General features: G+C 42.4%; 1 non-coding gene across 1 annotated transcript; it reads left to right on the top strand.

The window, feature by feature from the left end:
• Positions 1–636: 636 nt before the first annotated feature.
• Positions 637–782, top strand: LOC115490284. The gene has a single exon (XR_003956086.1). It is a non-coding gene; the product is annotated as a small nucleolar RNA SNORA48 (small nucleolar RNA).
• The last annotated feature ends 5543 nt before the right edge of the window (positions 783–6325 follow it).

Raw genomic sequence — 6325 nt, 5'->3', positions numbered from 1 at the left:
TATTATATTCCCATTGCACTTATCTTTTCTTTCTAACCACAAGTTAAGCAGCTATTTATAGAATTTCCTTGGGTTTGAATATCCTCCTGAGCTGACATCAATGTGCAGAAATGAACATGGAGACACCCGTTATCAGGCTGTCTTTTACTTTGTCAGGTACATTCATCTTCTTCTGAGCAAGTCCATATGAAATAGCACAGACTTATCAAAGATAAATGAGCAGGTAGGGCCTCTCATTGTTTTGTATTTTATTATAGTAATTATAAGTTCATTTGGTGCAAAGACCTGATATTCTGAGTTCGGAGGGAAAGTATGTGCAATTATTACCAAAGAGTGTGTCAATTATTCATGACACTATCATTTGAGAAATGATAATAGCTATCTGTAAGTCTAAAGGAATTGGTGAGAGGTTCCAATTTTCAAGGAAGAAAAATTAGCAATTACTGCCTGTTTGGGCCCTTAATTGCTTGTATTTGAAAAAAATAATAGAATAAATATATATCTTCCTATAATTGGACGAAAGACTCTGATAACCAAAGATACTAAACAATCAACATTAGGCAGCCAGTGAAAGTATGGTATTGAAAATCTTTAAGAAAAGACCATAAATAAAAGATTATATATATATATATATGTATATTCCGACAATGGACAAAGAGACACCTTGGTGGTGGTGGTGGTGTTCTTATATCAGTCAGAAGCAGAAAGATGGCAGTCCTTTGTTCATCCTAGTTTGATGCCTGGCTTGGTGGCCAAAGGTGTTTTGTGCCTAGAACTTATAAAAATTAAATCAAATCAAATCCAGGCAGCAGAGTGTGAAAGAATGAAAACGGAGAGATACTTGTGGACCACCATGTGACCCACGGAGCTGCCATCCAGTGCAGGGCACACCTGCTTGCCAACAGCCCATGAGCATGATGGTATTACCTAGTGGCCTGCAAGCTACGGTGCCAGCCACCACAGACTATGAGAATGTGGTGGTCAAATGGGAGAGAAAGAGAAGTACAGCAGCTGGACCATTATGAAGAAAGATGAAACTAGAGACTTTGAGGTACAGAAAAGTAGTCTGTTGTGTGTAGTGTGTAGCCATGGTGAGGTCCCAAATTAAGCTGCCTCTGTAGGCCATGGCTGAGTCTGTGGCTACACAGTGGCAGGGGTAAGTATTGATATTTGTGGCTCACATTACCACTAGAGAACATGGGGATGTCTCTGGTCAGGGTAGCCCCCCGGGACCATCTGGATGTCCAGGGGCTGTGCAGAACAGGCTCTGCCCCACCCCCATTGGAAGTAGCACTCTGGGGTGCTGACCCCATCTCTCACTACTGGCAGCACTTGGGAGAGCAGGCCCTGTGCCTCACCCACACTATATTGGAGGTGGCCCTGAGGGCGTGGAGAACAGGGCATAAGCTGCTTTGAGGGTATGAGGGTGGGAGAGCTGACCCCACCACACATCTTTCATGGGGTGGCACGAGCACAGAAGTGATGCCCCACTATTGGCCCCTTGCCACCTCTGGCAGTCAGGAAAGCTGACCATGGGGTCATAAGCTTGGGAGACATGACCTGGGTACAGAGATGATGCCCCTCTTGGCCTTGCCACCAGCAGTAGTCATGAGAGCAGGCCCCCAGGTCATAAGAGGGGGAGAGCTATCCCTGCCCCCTCACTGGCTATATCACTCAGGAGAGTGAGCCCATTACCTCACCTGGGCAACACAGTGAAGCTTGCACTGATGGCAAAAGCACAGGTGAGCCAGCTCCAAGGGTGTAAGAGCAGGAGAGCTTGCCTAGTTCCTCAAAGGCTGCAGTGCTTAGGAGTGTAGGTCCTGAACCTTGACTTGGCAGCATAGTAGAGCTGCCTCTGAAGGAGTGTGTACAGGTGAGCAGGCACCTAGGGAATGAGAACAGGAGAGCTGACCCTGCCTCCTGCTGATGGAGACATTGGATGGCCTAATCAGAGGAGTGCTGGAGAGCTCATCCTGATGGTACTCACCAACTCTGCTATCACTCAGGCCCAGATCCAGGGCTTTAAGATGGCCAACCCCAAAATCTACATCATCTGAGAATGGATGGGATGTGTAAAAGGGCCAGTCCTGCTGATCCAAAGCTAAAGGCTCTTCATGACACAAGGCAACAAAAGGATATCTGGGAGAAGTCACAGTGAGAATCCAATATTGATGGTATCACAGAAGCCAGAAACCGTGAACCAGATAAATGACTCATGCCAGTGAATATTTGCAAGGGAGGATGTCTGGACAGAGTGATACACTATGGGACATACTGTGGCACACTACAGCTTCCACAATGAGATGTTTTGTTGTTGTTGTTGTTGTTGTTGTTGCTGTTGTTGTTGTTGATGTTGTTGTTGTTTAGTTGCTAAGTTAGGTTGTTTACATGTGTTTTTTTTTTTTAAACTGGGAGGGTGTTGCAAGGGGAAAGGACAGATATGAGAGGGAAGGGAAATGATCAGGACTGGGGTGCATGATGTGAAAACTCACAAAGAATCAATGCAAAAGTTTGTTTAAAACACAAGTATAAATGACTGTGGCTAATATAACTGAAAGGCTTATCAAGAAAATCACGTAAGATAGTGTTCACTACAAGCCAAAGTTTCACAGGCTCTGGGAAAAACAAATATGATCTTTGAAGAACAAATCAGGAAAGAAGGGAGAATTGCTGCAGGATAAAACTAGCACTCCTGGTTAGAAAGCACAGACTACTGACTAACTCACAGTTGGACCTGAAAACCTGATTTGTCTTCCCTGGGAGCCTGGACAAGGTGAGACCATGGATCCAGTTGGACCACTCAGGACCTAGTAAAAAGCAAGAATCCAGTGAAAGTCCCCACGAATATAAAAAGCAAAAATGCAGTATCAGGCAACGACTCTGGCCTGATGCCTAGTTAGAAGGCTGTCAAAAATAGATAGTAAAAGGCTCCACAGAGAGGTAAATGAATGGTAAAAATAATGCTTGCAATGAAATTACTTCTGAGATGATTTTACAAATTCATAATTTTTCTAAGTGGTCCTACTTATTATTTCCTTTTGTTTTAGCAATGGTGGATGTGAAATAGCAACTGTCACTTACAGCACATGGTGAGATTCCAGGAAGGTAGAAGCAGCCACCAATGTATTATTAATCAATCCTGTCGTTATTTGTCTTTCACTGGAAAGTAAATGTATTAAAAAGGAATGTGTGGGTTTAGGGTGAGAAAAAGTGGGATATCTAATATGTTTATGTATGTGTCCTACAAAATTCTGAGTTGCTATATGTCTTAGAATTGTCTTAAAATGACCTCAGCACTAAAATTTGCAGGCAAGATGTTAAAACTTTTACTCTTAATTTTTATATAATTTATTAATTCTTCATAAAGTTTTTAATTTTTTTTATATAAAATATATTTTGATCATATTTTCCTCTGTCCCCACTCCTCCATGATCCTACCTAGAAAAAACCATGGTGTATCTCTCTCTTTCAAAACAGGCTAAACCTAATAAATAATAAACAAACAAACAAACAAACAATGAGACAATAAAAACTACCTATAAAAACAACAAAAGAAAGGCCCCAAAACAAAAACAGAGAGCCAGTTTTATTAACCAACTCTTGGACATTGTTGGCAGTGCCCTGGAGTGTTTTTGATATATCCTGTGACACTCCACTTGGGGAAACTGATTTTCCATCCAAATAGTTTCTTAGTTAGGACTGGGATTTTGTGTCCACTTCCCCTTCCCCATGTTGGAATTTTGTCTGGTTTGAACTTGTACAGGTCTTGAGCATGCCCACATTTTGTCTTATGTACATCAGTCCTGTTGTGATTGCATGACACTATTTCCTTGGAGTCATCCTTCATCTCTTGTTGTTGAAATCTGTCAACTTCTTTCACACAATTGTCTGAGCCTTGAGCAGAATGATTTGATAAAGATATCTCATTTGGAACAGAGTGCTTCAAAGACTTCCAGTGACTGCACATTCTCTAGTTGTATATACCTGTGTTAGTTACTACCTGAAGCAAGAAACTTCTGATGGTGGACGAATGATGCACTGATCTATGTAGGTGAAGTACTGGGTCATTAGGAGTCATTTTAATGGTACCTTTCTTCAACAGAATAATTGCATTACCTCATGACTTATTTGACTTTAGGCTCTTGGTTACTTTAGCTGTATTAAGTATGGGTTCGGTTCCATTTCATAGAGAGGGTTATAAATGCAATTGAAATTTGAAAAGTGGTTGGATATTCCACCAACATTTGCCCCAGTATATCTTTTTCCCCAATTTTTTTATTAGGTATTTTCTTCATTTACATTTCAAATGCTATCCTGAAAGTCCCCTACACCCTCCCCCCACCCCCCCGCACCCCTACCCATGCACTCCCACTTCTTGGCCCTGGTGTTCCCCTGTACTGGGGCATATAAAGTTTGCAAGACCAAGGGGCCTCTCTTCCCAATGATGTCCGACTAGGCCATCTTCTGCTACAAATACAGCTAGAGACACGAGCTCTGTGGGGTACTGGTTAGTTCATATTGTTGTTCCACCTATAGGGTTGCAGATCCCTTCAGCTCCTTGGGTACTTTCTCTAGCTCCTCCATTGGGGGCCCTGTATTCACAAGGTTGACTGTGAGCATCCCCTTATGTGTTTGCCAGGCACTGGCATAGCCTCACAAGATGAATTTATGAAATTCCTAGGCAAATGGATGGATCTGGAGGGTATCATCCTGAGTGAGGTAACCCAATCACAAAAGAACTCACCTGATATGCACTCACTGATAAGTGGATATTAGCCCAGAAACTTGGAATACCCAAGATACAATTTGCAAAACACATGGAACTCAAGAAGAACGAAGACCAAAGTGTGGACACTTCACCCCTTCTTAGAATTGGGAGCAAAACACTCATGGAAGGAGTTACAGAGACAAAGTTTGGAGCTGAGACGAAAGGATGGAGCATCCAGAGACTGCCCCACCAGGGGATGCATCCCATAATCAGCCACCAAACACAGACACTATTGCATACGCCAGCAAGATTTTGCCCTGGTATATCTTAAAGGTTGCTGTGTGACATCCCAGAGTTTCTGTCCAGGTTGTACTGATGATTGTCTCTTGTTGTTGGTAGTATGCAAAGTGCCTCCCAGCTCCACAAATGTTAGTCAGTAGGGGTGAAGCCTTTAGCTGGATCAAAGCTTGATTTCTCCATGGTCAGTGAAATAAGGAAGCTCTTCCTTATCATCATGTTATGGAGAGTAATGAAGAGCCTCAGCAATAGCCTGTAATGTCTGGCTTGCCTTTAGGCCCCCTTTTGGCAAATGAGTCAACAGGCTGCAACCCATTCCCCTCAGTGGAGGTTTTAATGGTGGCATAGGATGCCTAGTTGGGGCACTGTCTTCCTTCCATATTAGAAGCTGTTTCCCTTTAGGTTCCTTTCATATATGTATATATTTGAACAAGCTCTTAGAACAGTAGAATTCCATATGGTTTTTAAAGGTCGTTAGTGTTAGAAGTACCTCCCTATATCCCCTCCTTTATCCGCCTTCCCATCCCCTTCCGTTTCATCCTCTTACTCTGATTTCCCCTTTATTTCTTTACAACACTATATCCCCTTTTCCTTTCACTGGAAGATGCCTTCTGGTCACTGTTTTGCTTTTGGTACACTCTCCCTTAATTTAAGTATTCTTCTTTCCTTCCTTCCTTCCTTCCTTCCCTCCTCCCTCCCTCCCTCCCTCCCTCCCTCCCTTCCTTCCTTCCTTCCTTCCTTCATTACCTCCTTCATCACAAAGTTCCAGAGAGCAGTCAACTGTACTGTGGAAAGAAATACAATCCAAAATAATCAAATAAACAGTGGTGTGTGCGTCTAAAGATGTGGATATATATTCAGATCGATGTGTATGTGTTAATGAGAGTGAAACACGTTTGCTGGAGGCAAGGTTTAAATTAAAGACTAAGCATGCTGTGTACTCGGATAGAGGAGAATTGCCAGTTGGGCTCTCACTGTTCTATTCACAAACACATAAGAACAGCCTGGTGCTATGTGCATAGTTTAAAACAAAATGGATAATGCATACACACACACCTTCATTCTCTCTTGATACTTTAATCAAAGGAGAATCAAGGAGCGAAGTATCTACTCCCTTTGAAAATAACTCCATTGAAGATGCATAAAGGTAATGTAACACAAATCTTCAGTGAAACAGAACATGTTTGTCCATGAAGCAACGCATAAAAAGTAGAGAAAGGGAAATATCAGTGGGAAAGTAAGACACTAAAGGAAGAGGAGGTTCAAACGAAAGCAAAAGAAAAAGAAGGATCAGTGCAGTTTTCTTCGCTAAACTTCAGA

The sequence above is a fragment of the Mus musculus genome, chromosome 5, assembly GCF_000001635.26.
Source record: "Mus musculus strain C57BL/6J chromosome 5, GRCm38.p6 C57BL/6J".
Lineage (NCBI taxonomy): Eukaryota > Metazoa > Chordata > Mammalia > Rodentia > Muridae > Mus > Mus musculus.
Note: the sequence above shows the minus strand (reverse complement) of the source record. Positions and strands in the feature narration are given on the sequence as shown.